Below are 27,830 nucleotides of genomic sequence, written 5' to 3'. Positions count from 1 at the left end.
AGCATCAACATATATGGAATTAATTCAACCAATTTTTGATAGCCCCAATTGTTTAATTTTGTCTTAAAAACATATTTTAGGGCTCTATAGTACTTTTACTATCTCATTGTATATGGCTTGATAATATATTATATGAATATTGTCAGTACTGGCCTTTGAAATCATGGCTGTTTGCTTATTAGGCAGGTGCTCTTTCACTTGAGCCATGCCCCCCGCCCATGAATTTTTAACATTCGTAAAGTATCAAGGCAGTAAATGATTTCATTGTCTTGGTTGTAATTTCCATCATTGCACTTTGAAGACTCCATGTTGTTGTGGAGTTTAGAAATTATTCATTTAATTCCAGGGTTATTTTTATTTAATACATACTAACAATGAAAAATGCGTAGTCCTTCTAATATTGATGACATTTGTGTAATCATTTTTCTGTTACAGCCCATAAAGCTAATTGAATATTCTCTTTCATGTCACTTGACAATCTTTAAGATAGTTTTACCTAGTGGTGAAATTACTGGTTGAAGAATATAATTTTTTCTACTTTGTGTAGCTCCAGTAAGATTTCCAACATGGTTGAGGTAATTTACCTCCTTATTTGTTAATTCTGATGTTCAGTCATCACAAAAGTTATTCTTTTATTCATGTAGTCTAGTCGGTATGAAATAATGCTTCCTTAATTTCTATCTCTTTTTTTATGAGATAGAGTGCCTTTTCAAGTATTATATGCATCACTTTTTTCCTTTTGGAAAATACATGCTTCAGAAATTTCCAGGGATGTGTTTGTATTTTTGTTAATTTATAAAAGTTCTTTATTGAACTAGAAATTCAAACATTTTTAGTTATTTGTAGTGATTATTATTTTTGTGCTTGGCCTATTGTTCATTAGCTTTATAGTGTTCAGTGAATGTAACAAGTACTCACTTTTAACATGGCTTCATAGCTCAATATTTTTATGTAGGGGCTCTCAATAAATTCTTGATAATGAAAGCTGTGCTTTTAGAGTTTATCCCATTAGTTAAATTCCTGATGTATACCGAATGTATTTTCAACTTTGGGATAAATCAAAACCCCACATTTGCTTATTCTCCAGTTCTCTACTAAATAAACTATTCACTTATGTGCTGGTGTTTTCCTGAACTCACTTTTCTGAACAATAATATTGTTACAGCTCCCCCTGTACTAATATCTTATTTCTTCTTTATTACATCACAACAGACCTTTAAAGCTAGGTTACTTGTGGTGACAATTCCTAATGTTTTTGGTATAATCACAGTTGTCTTATAAGTACACAGATTTTGATTAAATTCCAAATTCCTCCAACAGTATTTGTAAGAAATAAGCATAATTTAAATTGGTGACCTGCGGTTTTCAGAAAAAATGTGAATGCTACTATTATGAAATTAAGAAATGTTCATGGTGAATGAAATAAACGCTCCAAGCGCGAGTTTACAGCACAGGACTCAGCCCTCGGGGAGCTCTTTTCCTGCCCTTGCTTTCACTCTTAAATCCCCACCTCGCAGAGTTGAGGAGTTGGCGACACGAATTTCCAGTCTCTACGAGATCGCCAGGACGCGAGCAGCAATGGGAACCCGCGCATCCCGCACCTCTCCTCGGCCGGGCAGCATCTGTACAGCCCTGCGCCGCCTCTCTCCCATCCCGGAGTCGCCGAGTACCAGCCACCACCCTATTTTCCACCGCCTACCAGCAGCTGGCTTATTCGCAGTCGGCGGAGCCCTACTCGCACCTGCGAGAAGCTTAAGCCGCCATCAACCCTCTGCACCAGCCGGCGCCCACCGGCAGCCAGCAGCAGGCCTGGCCCGGCCGCCAGAGCCAGGAGGGGACCGGCCTGCCTTCGCACCACGGGCACCCGGCCGGCCTGCTGCCGCACCTCTCCGGGCTGGAGCGGGGCGCCGTGAGCGGCCTCAGGGATGCCTACAGCCGCTCCGATCTGCTGCTGCCCCATGCGCACGCCCTGGACGCCTCGGGCCTGGCTGAGAACCTGGGGCTGCACGACATGGCGCACCAGATGGAGGAGGTGCAGAATGTCGACGAGCAGCACCTGCTTCTGCACGATCAGACTGTCATTCGCAAAGGTCCCGTTTCCATGACCAAGATCCCCCTGAGCCTTCCATGTCAAAAGGAGCTGGTGGGAGCTGTGATGAATCCCAGCGAGGTCTTCTGCTCCGTCTCTGGAAGACTGTCCCTTCGTAGCTCCACATCTTTTTTTTTTTCTTCAATGAAAATAAATTTATTGAAGAGTAATAACGATCACAAAGTTAGTACTACCAAATCATTACTGATGCCGGCTGCATTAACATTTGGAGGGTCAGCGGAGAAAATATAAAACAGAGTATGAACATTTAAAAACTACATTTTACCAGACTGTATTTCTCTGCAAACTACGCTATGTACTCCAGATTGTTGTAAAGACATTCATTCAGCTGTAGTCCTACATCAAACATGTTAAAACAGCCCTCTGCCAGTCACATAGCATTACACATCATTCCATCTTTCTACAAAATTAATGGGTCTTTCATGGTAAGAATCAGGCAGGAAAAAAAATTAACAGAGAATTAGTAATGGTGACAAGAGTAAGAAAATCAGTACAATCAAGAAAGGTATGTAATCATTTAACATAATTCAGTCTGGATAGATCAATGCAACTCACTCAGTAAATACTCCAAAACACTGTGAGACAAGCGGGTACATGATCTAGAATCCTGTTTGTAAACCCATGTATAATAATTCTATTTCAATCAACCTGTAAAGTACAACCTCTGAATCTACATTAACATTATAACATATATCTTACAATAATATAAAAGGCAAATCATTATTGGTACATATTTTTTCTTTGAAGTGCACAATTTCAGAAAACTTCACCAAATGTGCACTTTCGAAAGGTATAATCATGTATACAGTATAGACAAAACAGGCACCTCCATTGTAATGTTTTAATAAATAAAAGCCCATTAAGAAAAAAGAAGGTAAGCAGCACCTGAAGCTTTTGACATCGGTAACTAAATGCTGGTACCCAAATGATCTAGCTGTTAAATGTTACTAAGAGCCGCAAAAAAGGAGCCATTTTTGACTTAACATTTTAATTCTAGTAGAGACATGAGCTTGTCTGAGCTTACAGTCCTGTCACCTGATGGTGAGGAGGATACCAGTCTTTCCAATGTCCTATACTTTGGAAAGCAGACCTGACTCTGGAGCACTGGCCTTAATGAGATTCTGGATTTCCTTGAATTTTGGATGGTCTTTATCAGCCACCAGCTGTAGCAGAACAGCTTCACTCGTGGTCACTATGATCCCAGTTCGAGCAAGACGCTCAAGAGCAAACATCCTGTCCATCATGCTTCTTGATGAGGTGGCATCAGCAACAATATGAACCTCTATTCCTCGGCCAATCAGCTCTAAAGCAGTTTGTTGGATGCACACATGAGTTTCTACTCCAAATAATACAACACTTCTGACTCCAGGAATCTCTGCTAATGCTGTTTCCACTTCTGGTAGTACCATTGAAAACTTGGTCTTTGGAAGAACTAGTTTTACACCCGTTAAGTCAATTTCTTGAACAGTGCTTCCAAGACCTTTAGGATACTGTTCTGTTACAATAACTGGAATTCCTAAATTTAGGAATTCCACATCTTAATATAAAGTGACGGTGGCTGCAGTGCAGAGGCGACTGTCACCACCTGAATGCTTAAATGCTTCCTTACTGGGAGGTGTTCTCAGAAGAGCCAAATCCAAAAATGTGACTCAGATCAACAGTTAACTTATTTTTTGCAGTGTTAAGAGAATGGCTAGTTTTTATGTCCACTAAATATTTATCTTAAAAATTAGTATTTATCTAGCTTCTCCAGAGATCACATCCTTCAGTGGGAGGCAAAGGTTGTGTGGGCTTAGCAGTTAGTTCACAGGTGCCGTTGACACCTTCTAGTGTCAACCTTCTGGTTTTAGGAAACTTGTAGAAACAAAGCCTGCTGATTTTCATTTTCCTTGTCTTTTTTTTTAACTTTGAAAGTTTTAATTCTTTAAATGGGAGGCTCTCTGAAATGACATGTTCCTTTAAGGTACTGAAGCCTTCTTTGCATATTTATTTCAAATCTTGATTTTTTGACTAAACTTGAAAAGGGTAGGCAGGAAGCCATTGCTGCTGCCTGTCACTCCCAAGTCCCTGTGGAGGCTCTGTATTTTGAGAAACTGTGTTGAGTGTACAGATTTTATTTATGCATAATTTGATAGGGTCTGTAAATACTGGTGCACTTCTTACGAGTTTTTGGAGACATGGAATTCAGTTTTAAAATTAACTTTTAATGGTGAATAGGGTAACCTCTAACACCTTTTCAATTTTATTCCTACGTACACAGGGAATTCAGAATTATGAGGACACTTGGCTTTGTTCTTGGTTTGTCAGGTTCTATTTAATTGGAGTTCTGTTCAGAAAGCAATAATTTTGCATCTCATTCCTTTGGGGTTGAACCCTCAGAGGAGTGTGCTGTATAGTTCCTGTGGGTGAAATTCAGATTTGCAATTGAACTCCGTAGCTGGCAAAGATTTTCTCCCATTCTGTAGACTGTCTCTTGAGTGGGGTGACTATTTCCTTTGCTGTGCAGAATCTCTTTAGTTTGAGGCAGTCACATTTGTTCACTACATGTCTTAGGTGCTAATCATTTTGAGTTCTGTTTAGGAAACCATTCCCTACACCTATTTGTTCCAGTGTATTTCCTACTGCTCCTTGGAGTTGTTTCAAAGTATTATACCTTATATTAAGGTCTTTGATTCACTTTGAGATGATTTTGGCACAGGGTGAAAGACAGGGATATAGTTTCAGTCTTCTGTATGTGGATATCCAGATTTCTCAACAGCATTTGTGGAAGAGGCTGTCCTTTGTCTCTATTGTGTGTTTTGGGCTCCTTTGTTAAAGACCAGTTGGCTATAAGTGCATGGGTTTGTGATGATCCAGATCTTCTAATCTGATCCATTGGTCTTCCTGTCTTCTTTTATGCCAATATGATGCTGTTTTATTGTTATGGCTGTGTAGTATAGCTTGAAGGCAGGTATTGTGATGCATCCAGCAATTGACTTTTTGCTCATAATTGCTTTGACTATTGGAGGTCTTTTGTACTTCCATATGTATTTCATATTTTTTTCTCTATTTCTGTGCAGAATGTCATTGGAATTTTGATAGAGACTGTGTTGAACATGTAGATTGCTTTTGGTAGTATGGCCATTTTCACAATATTGATTATACAGATTCATGAGCATGGAAGGTCTTTCCATCTTCTGTTATCTTCTTTGATTTCTCTCTTCAGTAGCTTATAGTTTTCATTGAAGAGGTCATTGTTTTCCTGTCTTAAATTTACTCCAAGTTACTTTATTTCTTTAGGCTTTTGTAAATGGGATTGTTTTCCTGATTTCCTTCTCAATCTGTGTGTTATTGGTATATAGAAAAGCTACTGATTTCTGTGTATTATTTTGTATCCTGCTAATTTGCCAAAAAGACTGTATGATTTCTAATAATTTTTGGTAGAGTTTTTGGGGTCTCTTAGGTATAGGATCATGTCATCTGCAAACAGGTATAGTTTGACTTTTTCCTTCACTATTTGAATCCTTAGTATTTCTTGCTCTTGTATTATTTCTCTAGCTAGGAATTCCAAAACTACATTGAATAGTAGTGGAGCAAGTGGACAGCCCAGTCTTGTTCCTGACTTTAAGAGAAGCACTTTCAGTTGTTCTCCATTTAGTATGAGGTTGTTGTATATATCCTTTTTCTTGTTGAAGAACATTCCTTTTAGTCCTAGTTTCTTCAGAGCTTTTATCATGAAAGGGCGTTGAATTTGTCAAAGGCTTTTTCTGTGTCTCTTGAGAGGATCATGTGATTTTTGTCCTTGTGTCTGATTATATTCTGTATTACATTTATGGATTTATGTGTGTTGAACCTTCCTTGCATCCCTGGAATGAAACCTACTTGGTCATGGTGTATGAGCTGTTTGACTTGTTGAATTCTGTTTGCCAGTATTTTATTGAGACTCTTTCATTTCCATTCATTAAAGTTATTGGTCTATAATCGTCTATTCTGGTTGCCTCTTTATTGTGTTTCAGAATGAGTGTAGTGTACAATGAGTTTGGTAGTGTTCCTTCCCTTCCTATTACCTGGAAAAGTTCGAGTAGTTTTGGTGTTAGTTCTTTAAAGGTTTGGTAAAATTTGGCTGTGAATCCATCAGGTCCTGGGGTCTTCTTTGTGGGCAGACACTTTATTACTGCTTCAATTTCATTGCATGTAATAGGACTATTTAAGTGGTGAATATATTCTTAGTTGAATTTTGGTTAATTATTTGAAACTAGAAATTTATCCATTTCATCTAGATTTTCCAGTTTACATGAATATAAGTTTTCAATGATTCTCTGGATTACATTAGTATTTGTAGTTATGTCCCTTTTTTCATCTCTGATTTTATTAGTCTGTGTGTCTCTTGTGTATTGATTTCAATGTCTAAGAGTAAATATATGCCCAAGAGTGGAATAGCAGGGTCATAAGAAAGGCATGGATTTCGTTTTCAGTAACTTCCATACTGATTTCCATAGAGGTTGCAGCAGACTGAATTTCTACCAGTAGTGTATGAGAGTTCTTTTTTCTGCATCTTTACCAACATTTGTTGTTGTTTGTTTTCTTGATGATAGCCATTCTGACTGGGGTGGCATGCAATCTTGGTATTTGCATTTTGATTTGCATTTCCCTTATGGGTAAGGATGTTGAACATTTCTTACTGTACTTATTAGACAGTTTTCCTCTGAAAACTATATGCTCATTTTAACACTTAAAAGTTGCATTGTTTGTTTTGGAGTTTAATTTTTGAGGTCCTTTATATTCTAGATATTCTAGATATTATAGTCTAGATATTAATCTTTATACACTGAGTTATTGGCAAAGATTTTTCTCCCATTCTGGGCAGCCATCCCCTCATTCCAGCAATTGTTCCCTTTGATGTACAGAAAGGTTTAATTTGAAGCAATTCTATTTGTCAATTCTTGCTCTTATTTCCCTGGATATTTGTGTCCTCTTGAAAAAGTCATTTCATATGCCTCTGCCTTTCAGGTTTTTTCAAATATTTTCCTTTACGAGTTTAGTATTTGAGGTCTTCCATTAACACATTGGATTCATTTTGAATTCAGTTTTGCACACAGTGAGATAGAGGGTCACGTTTCATTACTCTACATGCAAATAACCAGTTTTCCCAGCACCATTTTCTAAGGAGAATGCTTTTCTCCAGTGTATGATTTTGACTCTTAGGTCAAAAAAATAAGTAAGTGTAGCTGTGTGGGTTTATTTCTGGGTTTTCTGTCCTGTTCCTTTTCATATTCATGGCTATTTTTGTGCCAGTACCGTCCACATTGTCAAAAAGGGTCTTTTAATTATACTATTATGCCATCTGCAAAAAGGGTTAATTTGATTTCTTACTTCCCTCTTTGAATAGTTTTATATTTCTTTCTCTTACCTTATGGATGCAGATAGAAATTACAGTGTTTTATTGAATTAGAGTGGGGCTCATGAGGATGCTTCTCTTATTTCTTCCTTTACAGAGAATTATTTGTTTTTTTCTCATTTTCTATGATGTGTGTTATACACCTGTCACATAGACTTTATTATGTTGAAGTATATTCCTTCTACTCCTAATTTTTTCAGAGCTTATTCCATGAAAGGAATGCTGCATGTCGTCAAAGAATTTTCTGCATTTCGTGTGTTGATTATGTGGGTTTTTTCCACAGCCAGCTCCACACCTGAGCAGTTCAGCCTCCTGTCTTCACCTCTCTGAAGTTGACCATTTCTCCAAACTGTCTTATGCTAAGGGGATTTAGGGAGTTTGCTTGTGATTGAGTCCATGTTGCCTAGAATGGTATGTTTTCTATCCATCACAGCAGTACAGCACGTGGTGGAATCCCCATTCGTGTGTCTTGGTGGGAGGGAGTTTCCCCTTACCATGACAGAAGCTAGAGAAGCCACATATCACTGGTCTCCACACATCTCCTGCTAGGAATCACACAGATATAGGCCAAACCTTGGGAAATAGGGTGCTCCTTCCCTAGGCTTTGTAGAGTAACCAAGAGATACACAAAGAGTTATTTGAAAATGTTCAAGACTCAAGTACTGACTTCTGTTTTCATGGGAATTTTTTTAACCAGACTGATTCTCAGGACTGACCATGGCTAAGAGTCTTGCAGCTATTCTTTCTTACCTCTGGAACTTTTATTCTGGCCTGGTTCTCTATTCTTTTTGTGAATCATCAAATTTACTTCAAACAATTCCTGTTAAAACTACAACACTCTTTTTTCTAGAGACAGGAGTGAGGGTGAGAAGTATAAGAAGGGTAACTAAGGCCAGGGAACCCAGTTGTCATGATGAGTGTTTGATGTCATATTACTTGGAAAGACAGTTAATCCAACTCCCCAGCAGGGAGTATCTTAGACTATAAAAGTGCTAACATGTGTGGTACAGAATGTAAGTAACATAGGTAGCAATCCATCAGGAAAATGCTGTAGCATTTTTTAATTCCTACATTCACCATTCACACATACATATATATGGGTATGTGTGTGTAAACACACAGATTTATTTGTATGTTATATATGGTTATAGTGCACATACATATGTGTTACCTATAGTGATACATACATAATGTTGAAAAGACATTTGCATGGGCCATCAATTTTAAAGAATAGCTAATATTCAGTCCTAAACCCGGAATAAAAATTACAAGTTAATTTATTTGGCATGTTTTCAGGTCAGATTTATGTAACATAATAAAAATAAGCTATGTTTTGATATTTTGTCAACAAAATTTATTATGCTCATCACATTTCATAGAAACCCTTTGGTATCACAATGATCCAATTCTGATTAACACATTTCCACTTGCAAACATTCTGACATGCGGTTGTAAAGACATTGACCACAAAAACCATTTGTCAAATAAACAGCATCCCAGAATCATTCTGATGTCCCCTCAGCCAGGCTTACTAAGGCTCCCAGACAGATGTGGGGGTGTTCCAACAGACTACCCAAGAGAACAATGGGATCCTGGGGTATAAGCTTTTCTCATTCACACTTCAGTTACTCACTGGCTTGTCACTGCACACAACTTACACCACTGCTCCTAATTTAACAAAGTAAAGCACTGAGGAATTACAGGGTATGGTCTCTGATATATATTAATAAGATGTGGGTGCCTTGAGCTCTAAGCAACTGCACATCTATCTCCTTTCCTTTTTAGAGGGCTAAAATTCATTCCTTTGAGGAGAAACACAGAGGCATTGAGTAACTATGAATTTTCAACACCGCTGCCTGGTTTATGAGCTGCGGCCCACCCTGGGCTACACTCTTTGCAGCAAAGCTTCCAGCATATTTCTAGATTAGATGATTTATGCAACTTCTGAGAGAGTGGCCAAATAAAATGTGGTATTATTTTACACTAATCTAATCCCAAGATTCTTACATAACAATGCCAATTTACCAAAACTAACAAATCAACATTGATTTAATATTACAAACTAAACTAGACACTTGCTTGGGATTCCATCAATTCTCCACTCATCTTCTTTCCGTTATAGGATCCAGTTGAGGATATCAGATTGTGTTTAGTCTTCTTGTTTCCTTAGCTTCCATTAATGTGAGAAGTTTCTGTCTTTCTTTGTTTTTTTTTATTTACTGCCTAGACCTTTTCTTAAGAGCTGTTTTTAAAGTATATATCCATCTGTAGAACTTCCATCAATTTTGGATTGTATGTTCTATCCTAGTTAAATTGAGGTTATAATTTTTTGGAAATAGCACCAGAGAGCTGAAGTGCACTTCTCATTTTATCACATCACAGAGTAAGTAATAGCAGCATAACTTACTGAGGATATTAACTTCCATTGCTTAATTAAGGTGATACCTGATGAATTGATCCTCTGTGAAGTTACTGTTTGCCCACCCCCTTCCAAGCCCTGTTAGTTAGATTGATTGACTAAGGACTGTTTTATCTACATTGAAGAATTATGACCCACCTCCTGAAGGCAAGAGTGTCTAAGAAACTGTGGACATGAGCTAAAACCACACACTGATTAACAAGTATCTTTGGGGAGATACTTTCAGGTTGCCAATATCCTGTTTCTCCCTCAACTTTCACCCACTGATTTTGGCGACAAATTTTAGCATTTATCATCAGGGCTTCACTGTTCTGATCCAATGGTGACTATTTCCCTATTCCTTTTACATACTTTTTTGGAGATTATCCCTCATTTTCATTCATTTATTTAATTATCTACTTGTACCAGTCTAGATTATGAGATCTTTATTACATTCTTTGATTAGAATCCAAAGACTTTTGTTTTTATTTTGTTTTGCTTTGCTTAAGTTGTTTTCTGCATGACCACTGGAATTCCTTTCAGATGGCCTCCTCCTTTATTTTTCTATACTTCCTGATGTTATGGGGCTACATCTCTCCTTCCCCACCTCTCAAATCAGACACTTCTGCAAGGCTCTTGTCCCACTGTTGAAGTGAGCTGTTTATAAACCAAGATCCTGTGAGATTATTATTACTAGGCTCTCTATTGCTGCTTCTGGACTCTGAAAGAAAATATGTATCTGTTACTTTGTGACTACATATACGATTATATCTGTTTCTATATGCATTTATGAGAATATTAAACTAAATATGATTTCATAGTAACATTTCACTTTAATCCAATAGCAGAGTTCATTACAGCCTTCCCATAGATTGTTTGTTATTTTTTCTCAACTAGCGGGAACATGGCTCCCATTATCTACAATTTATTTCCTCATTTGTTCAACTCTAGTATGAATATGGTTTCCAGACTGTTAAACATGACCTTGTGGAAAACAAATTTGCCAACTAAAGTTAAGCATTTTTGTGCAGTTCTTTTTATGTCTAGCCTTACGTACTGAGACAAGTTTCTTCCTCCTCTTACTTACTCAGTCCTGTCTTCCATGAAATTATGCCATGCATTTATGGTACAAACAGGGTGACACTCTACACTTCATTCTCCACTTCCCCTAATGCCTGCTGTTATGCTTTTAAATAAGCACAAAATTAAGTTCATCTTTGTGCTGTATCTTTCTTTTTTTTTCTTTTTTGGGGACACTATTGGGGGTGCCCTACTTGCTAGACAAGCACTTTACCATTTGATCCATATGCCAACCATTTTTGCTTGAGATGTGTTTCAAGTAGGATCTCGAGTTTTGCCCGGGTTGGGGAGTGGACCATGATACTCTTAGTTAGACCACTCACATAGCTAGAGTGGTCTACTCTTAGTTAGACCACTCACATAGCTAGGTGAGCCACAACACCTAGCTCATTTGTTGAGATGGGGTCTCATTAATTTTTTGCTTGGGCTGGTCCCAAACAGCAGTCCTCCTGATATCCACCTCCTGAATGTGCTGTATATATCCATGAGTTTAACAAATGCACCATCATCATCCACCATCACAGTCCCTTATAGAACCGGCCATCCTTCTAAAAATTCCCTGTGCAACACTTTGTAGTAAGCATCTCATCTCAAACACATCACTGGCTACCACAGATTTGTTTTCCAAACCTGCAGTCTTGCCTTTTCCCAGAATTTCACAGAACAGAAATCAAACATTGTATATTCTGTGGATTTGTTTCACCAGTGTTGTAAATCAATTGATAATTTGTCTCTATTGGTGGATTGGAAGTATTAATTTAATCCATGGTACATATTTTATTTATGAATTAACTTGGTGATGAACACAGAAATCATTCCTAGCTTTTCAGGAGTGATAATAAAACTGCACCACAGCTTTCATGAGAACACAAAACCTTAAATCTCTTGGATACAGATCTGGGATTGCTGTGTCCTAGGTTAAGGTACGTCTTGCTTTATAAGAAACTGACAAGGTGTTTTCCAAAATGGACAAATTCAGATCAGTCAGTCAACATTGCAGGCAATGTTCTGCTGCCCCACATTTCTCTAGCCCTTTTTGAGAACTTGTTTTATTTTGTTTTGTTTATTTGCTTTAGCCACGTTCACAGCAATGCAGTGATAATCTGATGTGTTATGATTTACATTTCTTCAATGACCAAAGACATTGAGCAGATGTTTCATCTGCTTATTCCATCTGTGCATCAACTTCAGGGAAGTATTTGTTCAGCTCTTTGTACTTTTTAAAAAATTGGAATGTTTTTATTCTTATACTGACCTTAAATTTTTCTTTTTACATTGTAGATCAAACCCATTATCAGATATAAGATTTGAAAATACTTTCTCTCATTCCATGGTCTGAATTTCTGCTCTCTTAATAGTGTCTGTCAAAGAACAAAAGTATATAATTGATAAAAACAATTTTACCAAGTTATTTTATGGGTCATGCTTTTTGGTGTAACATGCAAAAAATCATCAACACAAGGTCATAGAAGTCTTTCCTGTAATATTTTACATGTTACACTTTACGTTTACGTCTATGCATTGACCTCCATCTATCCCTAAAAAGACTATTGTTTCCTCCAGGAAAAAGTCCTTTAAATCTCTGTCCAAAAGAACTTTGCTCTATTTGAGTGACTTAAAAATGTCAGTTCAGTGAAGATGGCTGATAATGTTGTCCAGGTCATCTGTATCTTTGCTCATTTGCTATCTGCCTGCTCTGTCACTTGCTGATGGAGACATGCTCTGACATCCAGCCTCCGATTTTAATTTGCCTCTTTCCTTCACAGCAATCAGTTTTGCTTTACGTAACTTTGAAATTCTATTGTTGCATGCATGCACATTTGGTATTAATGAAGTTTTAAAAACTATTCATGCATTTGTCATGTCCCTTTTCAGAGGTGATAACAGTCTTCGTTCTGATGTCCAGGTTTTCTGAAACTCATACAGATCATCTAGCTTATTTTCACCTAAAATGATTTTTAAATAATACATTAAACACATAAAAAATATACAAACTAAGGAGTACCATGTGAAGTTTTGATACATGTATGCACTGTGCAATGTTTAAATCAGGTCAAACATTTATCATTTCTTTATGACATTATTGCCTCTCGTCACCCCACACTGCAACAGCACCCAAGAACTTCTCACTTCTCTCTAACCATAACCTAGTGCTCATCAACCAGTCATCCCCATCTTTCCTTCCTGGCTCTACTTTGCCCCTAGTAGCCAGGAGGATCCCATGAAAGAGACTCTGAGGCAAGGGACCTGTGGTTAGTGGCCATGCAACAGGCATTCTTCTGTGTATTTTCTGCAGGTATAAATCAGGTAAAAATTATTATTTTAGCAAGATTATAAATCCAGACCCACAGGATTCCACCCTGTGAACATGTCACGTTCAAAGTACACTAAAATGGAAACATGTTTTGCCAGTGAACTGAACAAATGGATATAATGCAAATTTTATCTCACCAAAGCTAACTAAAGCCCTGTATGGGATCCTTTAAAAATCAAACTGTTAAATCAAGACTATTCCACTCCTGCCCTTTTCCCCGTCTGGCTCCTTTGACCATGACTCTGAATGCTTCAAATGTCACCCTTCTCATCGGCACCTCTGTCACAAGCACAGGCCCATGAATTCCTCTTTCAGTGTCCCTGCTGTGTAGTTGAAATGCCAAGTCCCAGTTTTGTTTTATCTTTTCTTTTTTTGTTGACTTGTTTCCTTGTTCTCTTTCTTCCTCTGTAATTCTACGGTTCATTGCCCTATATCCTCATTATGTGTTACCACAGTCCAGGCAATAGCTGTCTGAGCTAAAGCAAAAGTAAAAATATGGAGAGAAATTCATGATCTATGAGGAAGCTTACTTATACTAATGGTACATAGGCAATTAAAAGAGCTCATGACTGGTGACGGTAAACAGATACAAATAAAGGTCTGTGAATTAAATGTTGGTGAGATTCACCAGGAAATAAACATGTTTATTGCTTCCCCACCCCCAAAATTAAACTTCAAAGCTAAACTTCAGGCATTATCCAATTAAAGTATTTAAGTGTCATTTTTAAAAGTAAGTTCCCAATAGAAATGGAGAATTATTTTTTCTCAAGGTACTGGGATTTGAACTCAGGGCCTTAGAAAGTGCTTAGAACTTGAGCCACATCCCAGTCTTTCATGCTTTCAGTGATTTTCAAGATAGAGTCTTTCACTTTTTGCCTGGACTGCCCTTTGCCAGTCTCCTATCTTCTCCTGAGTAGCTAGGATTACAGGCCTATAGCATCAAGCCTGGCCCTTAAATTGAGAATTTTTTAATTCTTATTGTTAAATTAGAGATTTTTTTAAAAAAATCTAATTTGCTTTAGTCTTGAAATTAAAAAAAACCTGAAGTAATTAATGATCTGTAAATCTTAAAGTATAAAAAACTGAAATAAAAAATACATGGTCAACTTTGCAAACAAATTCACCCCCACTCTTCTTCCTTAAGTCACCTTTCTTTCCTCCTTTCCCCCACCTTTAACAGTTTTTAATGAGCTATATTGTGCTATGTTCCTGTTTTTTGAGTCACTGGGTGATGGGGGTCCTCCCTATGTTGCCCAGGCTTGTCTTGAACTCCTAAGTTACAGTGATTCTTCTACCTCAGCCTCCTGAGTGCCAGTGAGACAGGAGAGTCCCACACCATGCCCACCTTGTGTGTCTTTCCTATGTATAAGCGCATTTTTCTTTTTAACATTTAAATTATGATTGCAAAAAATGATCAGTGGATTATAAATATTTTTCATAATAGGCCAACCTATTTAGCAATATTACCTATTCGTAACTGCCCATGTCTTATCAGCTATACTTTATTGGTGGAACTTGAGTCAGGCTTTCCCTCTCCTCCCCTCAGTCCATCAACCCTAGCTCCCCTGAAGTCTGAGCAAACACTGTCCTCACTGAGCTGACCTGAGCAAGACATGTTTCCTGGCAGAATCCTTCCCCACTGCTGCTATGTGCTATTGTCATCCCTTACTTGCCCACATCTTTTCTTTTTTAAAAAAAAATTCCTCAGTCTTTTGTTTTTGGTCATTTATTCACATGTGCATACATTGTTTGGGTCATTTCTCCACCTTGCCCCACTCCCCCACCCTTCTCCCTCCCTTCTCAGTTTCAGGCAGGTCCTGTTCTGCCCTTATCACTGATTTTGTTGAAGAAAAGACATATGCATAATAAGGAAGACAAAGCAGTTTTGCTAGTTGAGTTAAGGATAGCTATACAGAAAGATTCCTATTGCTTTTGTGTACCCATGTGTTACGACCCATGTTGATTCAACTCTAACTGATCTTTACATTGGTTCCTGATCCCCTGCTCATGATAACTTGTCATTTTAAAGTTTCTGTATTAGTTCCTCTGGAGTGGGGACATCAAACCCTTTCATGTTTTGGGTTTTCTACCTATTCCTATCTCTCCTGTATGTGCTCTCCCCTTTTCTTGTGATGCCCAACCACATTGCTGCATTTGCCCTATATCTAAAGCCTGCATATGAGGGAGAACATACGATTTTTGGTCTTCTGAGGCTGGCTGACCTCGTTCAGAATGATGTTCTCCAGTTCCATCCATTTACCGCCAAATGATAAGATTTCATTCTTCTTCATGACTGAGTAAAATTCCATTGTGTACAAGTACCACATTTATTGATCCATTCACCAGTAGTGGGGCATCTTGGTTGCTTCCATAAACTTGGCTATTGTGAATAGTGTTGCAATAAACATGGGAGTGCAGGTGCCTCTGGAGTAACCTATGTTGCATTCCTTTGGGTATATCCCCAGAAGTGGGATTGTGGGATCATATGGCAGGTCTATGCTTAGATTTTTAAGAAGTCTCTCAATTTTTTTTCCAGAATGGTTGCACCACCTTGCATTCCCACCAGCAGTGGATTAGGGTTCCTTTTTCCCCACATCCTCGCCAACACTTCCTCTTGGTGATGGCTATTCTAACAGAGGTGAAGTGGAATCTTGGTATGGTTTTGATTTGCATTTCCTTTATGGCCAGAGATGGTGAGCATTTTTTTCACGTGTTTTTTGCCCATTTGAATTTCTTCTTTTGAAAAAGTTCTGTTTAGTTCAGTTGCCCATTTCTTAATTGGTTCATTGATTTTATGAGAGTTTAACTTCTTAAGTTCCCTGTATATTCTGGTTATCAGTCCCTTGTCTGATGTATAGCTGGCAAATATTTTCTCCCACTCTCTGGGTGGTCTTTTCAGTTTAGAGACCATTTCTTTTGTCGTGCAGAAGCTTTTTAATTTTGTGAAGTCCCATTTATTCATCCTTTCTCTTAGTTGCTGGGCTGCTGGAGTTCTATTAAGGAAGTCCTTGCCTATACCTATTACTTCCAGAGTGTTTCCTGCTCCTTCCTGTAGTAACTTCAGAGTTTCAGGTCTGATATTTAGGTCCTTGATCCATTTTGAGTTGATACTAGTACAGGGTGATAGACATGGATCTAGTTTCACTTTCTTGCAGACAGATAACCACTTTTCCCAGCAACATTTGTTGAAGAGGCTGTCTTTTCTCCATCGTACAGTTTTGGCACCTTTGTCAAAAATGAGGGGGGTATAGTTGTGTGGATTCATATCTGGGTCCTCTATTCTGTTCCAGTGGTCTTCATGTCTGTTTTTGTGCCAGTACCATGCTGTTTTTATTGCTATTGCTTTGTAATATAGTTTGACATCTGGTATTGTGATATCTCCAGCATTGCTCTTTTTGCTGAGTATTGCCTTTGGCTATTTGCAGTCTCTTGTGTTTCCAAATGAACTTTAGGGTAGATTTTTCAATCTCAGTGATGAAAGTCATTGGGATTTTGATGAGAATTGCATTAAACATGTAGATTGCTTTTGGTACTATAACCATTTTTACTATGTTGATTCTACTGATCCATGAGCACGGGAGATCTTTCCATCTTCTGTAGTCTTCCTCTATCTCTTTCTTCAGGACTTTGTAATTCTCCTTGTAGAGGTCATTCACATCCTTTGTTAAATTTACTTCTAGGTATTTGATTTTTTTTGAGGCTGTTGTGAATGGAATTGTCTTGAGTATCATTTCTCTTAAAAGACACAATTTGTTTATTTGGCTAGAGGAGCTGCAGATCTGAGATCAACCTGTTCTTCCTATTACAATGTTCTTTTTGAATCTGTAAGGCCGATTTTTTAAATTGTTACTTTCAAGCATTTACTCTTACTTTTCAAAATATGTTCCTATTTGAACTATTTCTCATTATGATTTCAGGTAACTATTGACTATAAATAGCCACAACCATAAAGAGTCTTGCTCAAGGACAACAGTGCTCCAGGAAGGCACTCATGCTCAATCTTGCACAGTCACACACACACACTCACACATTTACACTCCTGTGTTTTCAGTCACTCACTCTTGCAGGCATGTTCACCCTGGCACACTGTCACACTCACACATGTAATTGTACTCATGGTCATTCTCACAATCACAAGTTCACTCTAAATCACTGTCACACACATACACACAAGTTCTCTCACACACGCCGTGGGCTGGCAGGCACTGACCCCACAGGAAGTCGGTCAACCCAAGGGCACAGAAGCCACACCTGACAACCATTTAAACCCTGTGTCCTCAGTTAGTTAGCAAAGAACCCCAGGAAGGTGCCTTGACCTGATTCTGGATTTCCAACCAGTATGTCTCCAGAGGAACAAATGCCTTGCTGCCCACCCCTCCCGCAATCCTTTCCAAAAGCTGCCTTCCACAGCTGAGCTTGACTCCACTTCCCAAGTGTTCTCAGCACAGGACGCTGCCCCACCCACCTCCTTAACCCAGGCCCAAAGCTGCTCCCACAACCCACTTTGTGGCTCCCATCACCTTGTGCATACTCACCCTCCCTCCACCATGTGCACGCAGTGCATTATGCCACCCCACTCCCCTTCCCCAGTACACTACATTGTGCTGCCCCACATTCCCTTCCCCATGCCTAAAGTCTGCTTCCTCCACCACCTGGCTCCCTGCACAGCTGTGCTCCCAGTAGTGCAGGAGAGGCTCCCACCACTGCTCTGCTCCCTCCAGCACACGCACTGTGTCCCTCCCCCTGCCACTCGCCTCACAGGATGCCTCCCCACCCTGAGCACCCACACAGATCTCCTCCCAACACCTCCTTCCTGTGTGCCCAAAACCTGCTCTCCCCTCCTGGTGGTTCCCACCACTGTGCACAGGACACCATCTCCCACCCATGTGCTCCCAAGCAAGACGCCACACTGCACAGGATCCCTACTTCCTAAAGGACATCTACCACATCCCAGCCTCCCTCAGAAAAGACACCTTCCCAGCACCCAAGCCCAGATGAACCCCACATATATGTAGGGGTGGTGCACTTCTGAATGGCAGTGTCCTCGTGGAGGGGAGAAGGGAGGGCACCAGGGCATTTTGCATGGAGCAGGTGTACCTTCAGAGGGAAGCATCACTAGCTGAGGAGGACAAAGTGTTGAAATGGCTGCCAGGTGTGGCTCCTGTGCCCTTGGGTTGCCTGACTTTGAGCACCCTTTCTCCTTCCAATTAATCTTTCCTCACCTTCTGTGACCTCTACTTTCTTCCCAGGGACCTCAATGGTGCAATCCCACCTCAGCAGCTGCACAGGTAAGTGACATCTCTCTCCAATCCTAGGAAGCCAACTTACCCAACCTCAAAGCTAGGAGCCTGGAGTTGTCTTGGGCACCTCCTGCCCTACTTTGAACTCAAGAGCAGGAATGTGTACTTCCCCTGTCTCCTGCAGTGTTGAGCTTGGGCAATTTACTTACCCTCCCGCTGCTCCAGTTTGGGCAATTTACCTAACCTCTTGGTGCTCCAATTTCCCCACATGCCAAGCTACACTGCTAGCATTTCATAAGTTTGATATGAATGGTAAGTGAAAATGCTGTTCAACCTTGACCAAAATGTCACTCTGTGATGAATTCCATACATGATGGTAGTACCATAAGTGTCTATCTCCTAATGGAGTCAGAGCTGTCTGTGTAAGTACACTCTACAATGTTTGCACAGCTATGTGATAACCTGGCAGCACTTTTGTCAGAACATATTCCCATCATTAAGTGATGCATAACTATGTATTTAAGAACCTAACACAGGGACTACCAGGAAAATTAGCTCAACAAATATTTATAGGACATCTATTCTATGTTAGGCGTGGTGGCTCTACCCACAGCATCTACACTGTGACAAATGTTACATAAGTCACACGAAGTCCCTCACCAAGTTTATTGTACTAGGTAAGCCTGAAATGGGGACATGCAGTCACAGTTGATAAAAATGTTAAAAGACATACATAACCTTCAGCAGTTACTATGCTATACCACATGCTACATTCTTTTTTATTTTTAACTTTTCACTTTGAATAAACAATGATAGATTCAGGAGTTGTTTCAAAAATGGTGCAGGTTTCTCTCATTTTCTTCACCCAACTTTCCCCAATGGCTACATCTTGCATAATTCTATGCAAGTATCAGAAGAAGGAAACTGACTTTATATAGATCTACAAGACCTCCGTTTTATCTGCATTCACTTGTGCATGTGTGTGTGTATGTGTATGTGTGTGTGGAGGTGTAGTTCTATACCATTTCGAACATAGGCAGATTTGCTGAAACCACCACCACACTCAAGATACTGTTCCATCTCCCTCATTGTCCCACCCCTGCATAACAACCCCTAGCAACTACTAACCTATCCTCCAACACAATAATTTTATTGTGAGAATGACACATGAGCAGAAATACACAAGATGTAACATTTTAGATTGCCTTTTTTAAAACCCAGCACAATTCCTTAAAGATGTGCTTACTATATTAACAATCATTTGAGCTTCATAATTTCTCCACAAAGTATGATCCCCCATCTGACTCCATTAGGAGATAGACTCCTATGGCATACCATCATGTGCTCTTTCAGTGGAAGAAGCTGAAGAATGGGCAGACAACATGTCTGTGATCATTCACATGACTGTGAAGAGGCAGAGATGAAATTTGAAGCCAGATCAGACCCTATACCGTGACACCACCAAAGTAACTACAGCATTGAAATGTGGTCTCTTTATTCAGGACAAATTCTGGAAGTTGTGAGGCGGGATGTAGAGAGGTAAGCATGTTGAGTGGTCAGAGACACATCCTTTAAGGCCTGAGGTTTGGTGGAGATTATAAAAAAGAGATGTTAGATGCAATTGAATTGATTTTCCCCATTTTTTTCTCCAAACTGTGGTATTTCCCCAATCCTGGTCCTTTTCATCTTTTAAAGGCAGCCTGCTAGTGCCAGACTTCATCTCCTGGTACCCTGCTCGGGTCCACTTAATTATGCACACCTGTCTCCTGCCTCTAGACTTCTAACCTGCTTTGGCTGTATCTTAATGTCCTGGGTTATTCCTCTTGTGGCTTTAATCTCTTCCTGTCCTGACTAACTTAGCTTGCTTGACTGTTTCAAACCCTGGCATTAAACCCTTGGTCAGGGTCTTCAGAAGATTCCTTAGTACCTAGACCAGAACTGACTCACATGTGACCTCCTTTTCTCCTCCCCTGCTGCAGTGGTGTTTCTGTCCTGGTGCTGTTCACCTTCAACCTCACCATCAACAACCTGGAATTTGAGGAAGACATGCACTGCCTGGGCTCCTGGAAGTTCAATACCACAGAGAGAATTCTGTAGTACACACACACACACACACAAACACACACACAGAGAGAGAGAGAGAGAATATAAACCTAATAAGAAATGCATGTATAACCTTTAGAGTATAAGTTTTAACATATTCTTGAAAGACTCAAACTAGACATAATGAAATGACAATACACCAAATGATTACAGATATGAATTCATATAACCAAAAGTTCTCCCTAAAACACCAATTTAAAGGAAAGCCTATTCAAATGCCAACATATGTTATTTTTTTTCTTTGTTGGGTTTCCTGGAGGCAAACAAGTTGATTTAAAGTGTACATGGAAATATTAATAAGCAGCAGTAGCAAAGAAATTCCTGGGAGGAAGAGAAGGCCCGAGAGAAGGGTATGCCCACACACATTTGAAAGCCTGTATATTTAGGGCAGTGTTGAAGTGGGACACAGAGCAACAAAGAGGGAGAGGACAAAATCTCAACATATTGAAGAAGAAAACCTAGAATTAGAACAAAGTATACACAGTGCTTATATTATGAGTCAGCAAATCATTGAAGAAAAGATGGACATTTAAATGAACAAAATTAGGAAACTGGAGAACCATTTGGAAAAAAGGATAAAATTGGAAACTTATCTTAGATCATCACCTGCATTATGTTAAAAAAGTAACGAAGAATTAGCTTTGAAGCTAGGTGCTTTGGCTCAGTTCTATAATCCTTGTTCCTCATAGAAGAGGTGCACTAACCTCTTACTGAAGATGCTAGGGGATTATGAATTATAGAAGAAGGCTACTATATGTTAGAAGCTGAACTGTATCACTGCCGACAAATTCACATTGATTTCTTTAACATGCAGTATTAGCAGGTTATTGAAAGAGATATCAATGCAGAAATACTACTGGATTTAGGCACCTTGAAAATCTCCTTTTCTTTTTTTTTGGCTTCACCTAAAAGACTGGTTGTTCGGCTAATGCCCAGCCTGGGTTGTCTCACAAAGTGCAGAATTCACACAAGTGCCTCCAACCAGAGAAAAGCACAACATTTGCTGTCTAGCTGCAGGAACTGCCCCAATTTGCCTGGCGCTAACCTGCTACAAGTTGCCATCTAGAGGCTGAAAATCTAACGTGCCACATCCATTACTGTGGCCACATTTATGACATAAACTAAGAATCTAGATGCCTTCTTTCTGCATCTTGCTGTCATTTCTTCATCACCAAAGCCCGGGGCTCATTGAATCTGTTACTCTAGTAAATAAGACAATAGTTTCCACACATTTCCCTCAACTTCATAACTAATATAAATTCAGCTAATTGGGCATTGGTTGGGCCCTTATCTGATTTGTGTACTTTCCCTATAACAAGAAAGGTAAAGAACATCCACAGTCACAGAAAAACACAAGAACAATGAGATCAAATTGAATATGTATAAACCAAGAAAGCTCTCTGGAGAAACCATTCATCTAAAAACTTGATGTTCTGGAACAATGAGGCAAATAAATGTACGCTATGAAATAACAGCCTTCAGAAGCTCATAAAGTCTTTTAGGAAAGACTTAGACTTTTTCTGCAACTATATGACAATATGGTTGAAGGTCATGAAATTTCTTTAGCACCTAAAGCCTACACTGCTATAAGAATTGATATTTCTTATTGGAAGATTGCTTCTCCCTTGGACTATGAAAATGAATGAGACCATATCTGTCAATAAATTTGTGAAATAGTTTGATATCTTTCTTTTTGTACCCATTACACCTTGTGATTAAAATGTCTAGTAATACCTTTAATCTGGAAGTCTTTGATAATTTCTGGAAAGGCAGTGCAGGTGGTTGATACATGCAGTATTTGTGACAGGTAAGTAAGAGCAGTAGCAACATGCAGATTCCATGTGAGTAGTGTAAAGTGAAAATACATGTAAGATCTGAGATTCTGGATTTGTGAAAGTTTGCCAGTGGGTAGCAAAGGAATGAAGATTGTGTTGAAGTCTGTACTGTGGATAATTCAAGTGGTCAAACCAAGGACAGACCCCAGAGACATCCCATATTTGAGTGTCTGTCTGGGCCCCACACCGGTATTATTTTATTTCTGTAGGGGTTATGTATTTTCAAGCTAGGTTCTTACAATCTGTCCCTACTGGATTTGAACTGCAATCCTCCTGTTCTCTGCCTCCTTTGTAGGACGGATTACAGATGTGAGCCATCAGCTCTTAGCCCTTTAAAATATTTAATTATCCTGGCAAGAGCCAAGGTCAATGTGATGAGCAGTCATTTAAAAGGAAGAGCGCAATGCAGAAAAACTAAAGCAGATACTTTAAAACAACTAAGGCCAATAGGAGAAGGGGACCAGGAACTAGACAAAAGGTTAGTTGAAGAAGAATTAATTCAGATGTTAACCCACATGTACAGGAAATCAGGGCAAGTCAACTCCCTGTATAGCTATCCTTATCTCAACTAGCAAAAAGCCTTGGTCCCTCTATTATTGCATATACTCCCTCTTCAACAAAATTAGATATAAGGGCAGAATAGTTTCTGCCTGGTAGCGAGGGGTAAGGGGGGGGTAAGCGAGGGAGCAGGGTGAGGGGGAAAGGGAGGGAGTGGGGGAAGGGGGGAGAAATGACCCAAACATTGTATGCACATATGAATAAAATAAAAATTAAAAAAATAAAAGGAAGAGCAGTGTTATACTCTAATAGTCACTTGTGACAAGTACAGCTTTAAGACAAGTATTAAAACCAGGATTGTGATATGACCCAAGATCCAGAGAAGTGCACCTATTCTGCTAGTGCCCTTATCAATAATTCATTTCCTCATCTCAGTCAACTTTGAAAAGACACGAATGTAGAGAGAAAGGGCCTGATGACCAAATGAAGGAATGAATGTTTGGAGACAAGAATCTTGGGACCTCTTGTGAATTAAATAAGATATCCTGTTCTGTCTCACTCTTCCTGCTGTGTACATTTTGCACGGTGTCTTAGGAGTCCTTGTCCTTTAAGGATGTGATTGTGAACCTCACACAAAAGTATTTTTAGTTGGTATGTTTGTAAGTATTCTTAAGAACTAATAGAAATTCAACACTTTGCATAAATCCCCTCCCCATGCTTGGCTCTTGCAATAGAAATTTCAGTAGCTCCTCAGGTCATCATACTGGTCTAATAATAGCTTTCTGTCCTGCCTGTCTCAGACAACACACTTCAGGACCTTAATATTCAACTAACAGACATATCTACAATGATTACTATGCTGCAACAAATGAACTATGGATTAAATATCTTCATGGGAACATTTCCAGACATGCCATGGAATCACATTAGTATGCCATTGATAGAGCTCAACTCAAAAATCACTGATGTCCAGGTAGAGGGAGAAATTCTGGCTCAAGTGGTAGAGTACTAACCTAGCAAGTATGAACTCATGTTCTAAACATAGTACCAGCTAGAAGGTTAAAAAACTATGTGGAACTGAATATGAATGACAAAACAAAGTCAAGACATTGACCAAAGCTGATATGGAACCAGGAACCCATCGTGACTACACTCAGGTAGCTGACTTAGGAGGAGTTCCAGTTTCAGGTACCTGAGCTACATAGTGTGCTTTCTGATACACAGCAAGGTCCTGTCTCAAAACCAAACAGAATGGCAATGGTTGGCCTGGTCTATAGCCTGAGCTACTCAGGAGGCAGAGTTCAGGACAATCATGGATGGAGGGCAGTCTAGCCAAAAAGTTCAAGATACACCATAATGGAAATTCCCAACTCAAAACAGGCCTGGAGGTGTGGCTCAAGAGGTAGAGCACTGGCTTAGGATGCATGATAAACAAGTAAGTGTGGGGCAAGTGCCAGAGCCCACTGTCACCCGAGGTCTCACATATCCAATATAACATATAGTATTAGCACCACCTAAGTTTCACATAGTGTCACATGCATGTGGCCATGTTTTGTAAAGGAAAAACTGTGACTTTACAATAATATAAAGTGGACAAAGGCACATAAAAAACTGTTACATACCTCAGGTATATAGCTAAAACTCACTACAAGTTTTAGTTTTTCCTTAAAATCAGTTCAAATGTGAAGATACCTAATTATTAAAAAACAAAAAGCAAATTCTAATATCATGTCAATGTGTGTATTTTTCTGTGTTTATGAAATTAGCCTAGAAACTTCTCAGTTGTAAGAATAGGAGCAGCCATCATTACCTGATACTAATGTACACTATAAGGCATAATACGGAAATAATAAACACCATGGAATCACAATACATACAGTATGAATAGAAGAACACATGTGAACGTAAGTTTCAGATGGTTATCCAGGTGAAAAATAACTTCAAATGTGTCCTGCCTATCTTAGACAACACCCACGAAGACCTCAATATACCGTCAGAATCAGTATACGTGCAGCGACACGAGGAAGCAAACTCCCTTAAGAGCCCTATGACACAGTCCTCCAGTGACTACGCTTTTGTGGTAGTGGGGTATCAACTCAATACTTTCACTTTGAGTCATTCCAACTACACTTTCTCCTGATGTTATTTTAGAGTTATGGGCTCAGAAACTATTGGCCTGGGCTGGCTTCAAAGTGTGATCCTCTGACCTCTGCCTCCTCAGTAGCTAGATTTTCAGGCGTGGACCACGAGTGCATGCCCAGGGCACACTCCAGTCCCAGCTGCCTGCCAGCCCTCTCCTCATAGTCGGAAGAAACTGAAGGCCGCCCTCTCCCAATGCCCCACAGCTAGAGGGTCTCGGGACGAAGGTGTCCAGGAAAGAAGACAGAAATGGGAGGCTCGGCTCAACAGCAGAGGCAGGTTTGTGTCGGGACAAACCTGAGCTGACTCTAGGCAGAGGGAGAGAGCAGAGTGCCGCCTCTAACAGGCAAGGTACGGTGACGTCAGAAATGGCAGCGGTGGGGGGCAGCGGGTGAGCCTTGAGAGGCTGCAGGTTTTAGGATGACCTCACTCTTGCTGAACAGAGGGGACCCCGGCGCAGCTGCCCTAAAGGAGGCCGGGCCTGCAGACTCGGAGCACGCGGTGGGGAGAAGCACTGCCGCAGTCACGGACGCCCTCCCTTCCCCGTCACCACGCCACACGCACGCACTGTCCTTGCCTTTCGGGTGTTCGCGTCCTCCCTAAGGTTCTCCCTGCGTCCTGCAATTCACAGGGAGAAATCGGATGTGGAAAAACCGCCTGAGCATCCCGGACCCAGGACACACCTGGAGAGGATTCCAAGATAGCTGCAGATGGCGAGCTTCAGTTAAAGACCCGCCCCGGATCGCAAAAGCCCGCCCTTTCCTCTCTTTGTCTGTGCCTGATTGGACAGTGCTCATGCAGTTCCTCCAATAGGACAGCGATTGAGGTCTGAGTGACATCAGAGCACACCAATCAATGGCTGAAAGATGTTAGACTGTCAAATTCTCTGCAGCAGCTTCCTGAGGGAGGACCAACCTTCAAAACTGAACAATTGTACGACCTCGTATTGATGACAGCAGGTTATGAATTATAACAGGAGGCTAGTGTATGCTATGGGCCGAATTGTGTCCCTCAGGAAAAAAAATCATGTTGATTTTATAACACACAGTGTCAGGGACTAAGTGAGACTGTCTTCCCAGGGCAATATTTCGAGATTAAGGGATACTTGAATTGGTCTTTTTTTCTAGTTGTTGGGCTAATGCCCGGTCGTTGCGGTGCCCGAAATTCCAGAAGTGGCTCAGAAGCCTCGCAAACCACTCTGCTGTAGGACTGCACTGACTGGCCCAACCTTCCCTGTGCTAACCTGCTACAGGACACCATCTCTATGCCACCAGTCTGATGTGTCACAATCGTTACCATCGACAACTTTATGACATAAGCTAAGCGTCCAGACGCTATCATGTCACCATCTTGCTTCAGACCAGCAATCCCAGAGAGTCTGGGAGACCCCACCTCCAAAATGACCACAGCATCATGATCTGGTGATGTGCCTCAAGGAGTAGAGTGACTGCTTTGCAAGAACAATGCCATGCTTTCAAACCAGAGTTCCTTCTAACTCCTGCTTTTCATCCACAATAAGAAATTGAAGGATAACCTGTATAAGATGACATGGGTATAGCAAGAATGGAGCCCTGGTATACTACTGGGGAGAATAAATTGTAACACGGGCATGTTGGAAAACAAACGGAAGATGCTTTATAAAACTAAACTTTAAACTTCAAGATGATCCCCAAACCACAATTATAGGTATGCATCCAAAGAAAAAATTTCAGGATGAGAAAGACAGCTGCACTTTGATGTTAAGTTTAGCAGTGATACTCATGGCAGGTAAGAAGCAGAAAAAATGTGCCTTTGACATGAGTGGATAGCCTGAGATTCCTCCATCTGCTCTTGGAGGCTCCAAACCCATGCCTCAGACAATTCTACAGGAGAGGTTCCAGGGGCTGCTGTTCATTAGAAATGCCAAGAGATCCAGACACAGGACAGCTGTGGGCACCTGATGGCAGTTAGTTGTGAAGTCCTGGGTCAGAAACGTCTCCAAATACGTCCAGGCAAAGAGTTCACAGAACCCCATCTTGGATATTCCCAACAAAAGTAGGGCTGGAAATTCATAGCAAGAATGAGACTTTAATTCAAACCAAACACCGACAAATTAAAAAAGAAATAAGAGGTACTCATGTAAGTGTGGGGAAAATTCTAAAGCCAAGCCTCACACTAGGTCTTATATGTCCAGTACAAGAAATAGAATTAGCTCAACCTAAGTTTCATATTATGTCGCTTGTCTGTGTTGTTTCATATGTGGACATTTTTTCAAAAGGAACAATTGTCAATTGTTATGGGCATAGGCATGTAAGAAAACTGGATTACATACCTCAGATGTATAGAGAAAACTCCCCACAAGTTTAAGTTTTCCCCCAAATCAATCTAAATGTCAACATATTTAATTTTTAACAAAAAACTACACTTAAATTTTGAACTCATCTGAATGTGTGTGCATGAAGTTAGTGTATGTATGTGTATGAAATGTGTGTGTATGAAACTTCTCAGTTGTAAGAAGTCATAGCCATCATTAACTGACAATGATTTACATTATCCAAGTAATAATACGAAAATAATAAAAACCAAGGAATCACAATACAAACAATATTCAGAGAAGAACATATGTGAATATTGTTATTCACAATAGGAACGTATATTTCCTATTGTTACACAGGTGAAAAATAACATTGTGTCTTGCCAAGTTCAGACAGCATACATGAGGACCTCAGATGGGGCCAGTAGCATTTGTATGTGCAG

The 27,830-nt window shown here is 39.9% G+C and overlaps 1 pseudogene; it reads left to right on the top strand.

Moving 5' to 3' along the window:
- Window positions 1-566: 566 nt before the first annotated feature.
- On the top strand, window positions 567-3,775 carry LOC109702565 (transcription factor AP-2 gamma pseudogene; annotated as a pseudogene).
- Window positions 3,776-27,830: the final 24,055 nt, after the last annotated feature.

The sequence above is a fragment of the Castor canadensis genome, chromosome 14, assembly GCF_047511655.1.
Source record: "Castor canadensis chromosome 14, mCasCan1.hap1v2, whole genome shotgun sequence".
Taxonomy (NCBI): Eukaryota; Metazoa; Chordata; class Mammalia; order Rodentia; family Castoridae; genus Castor; species Castor canadensis.
The sequence above is the reverse complement of the archived record's forward strand: the minus strand, read 5'-3'. Positions and strand labels throughout refer to the sequence as shown.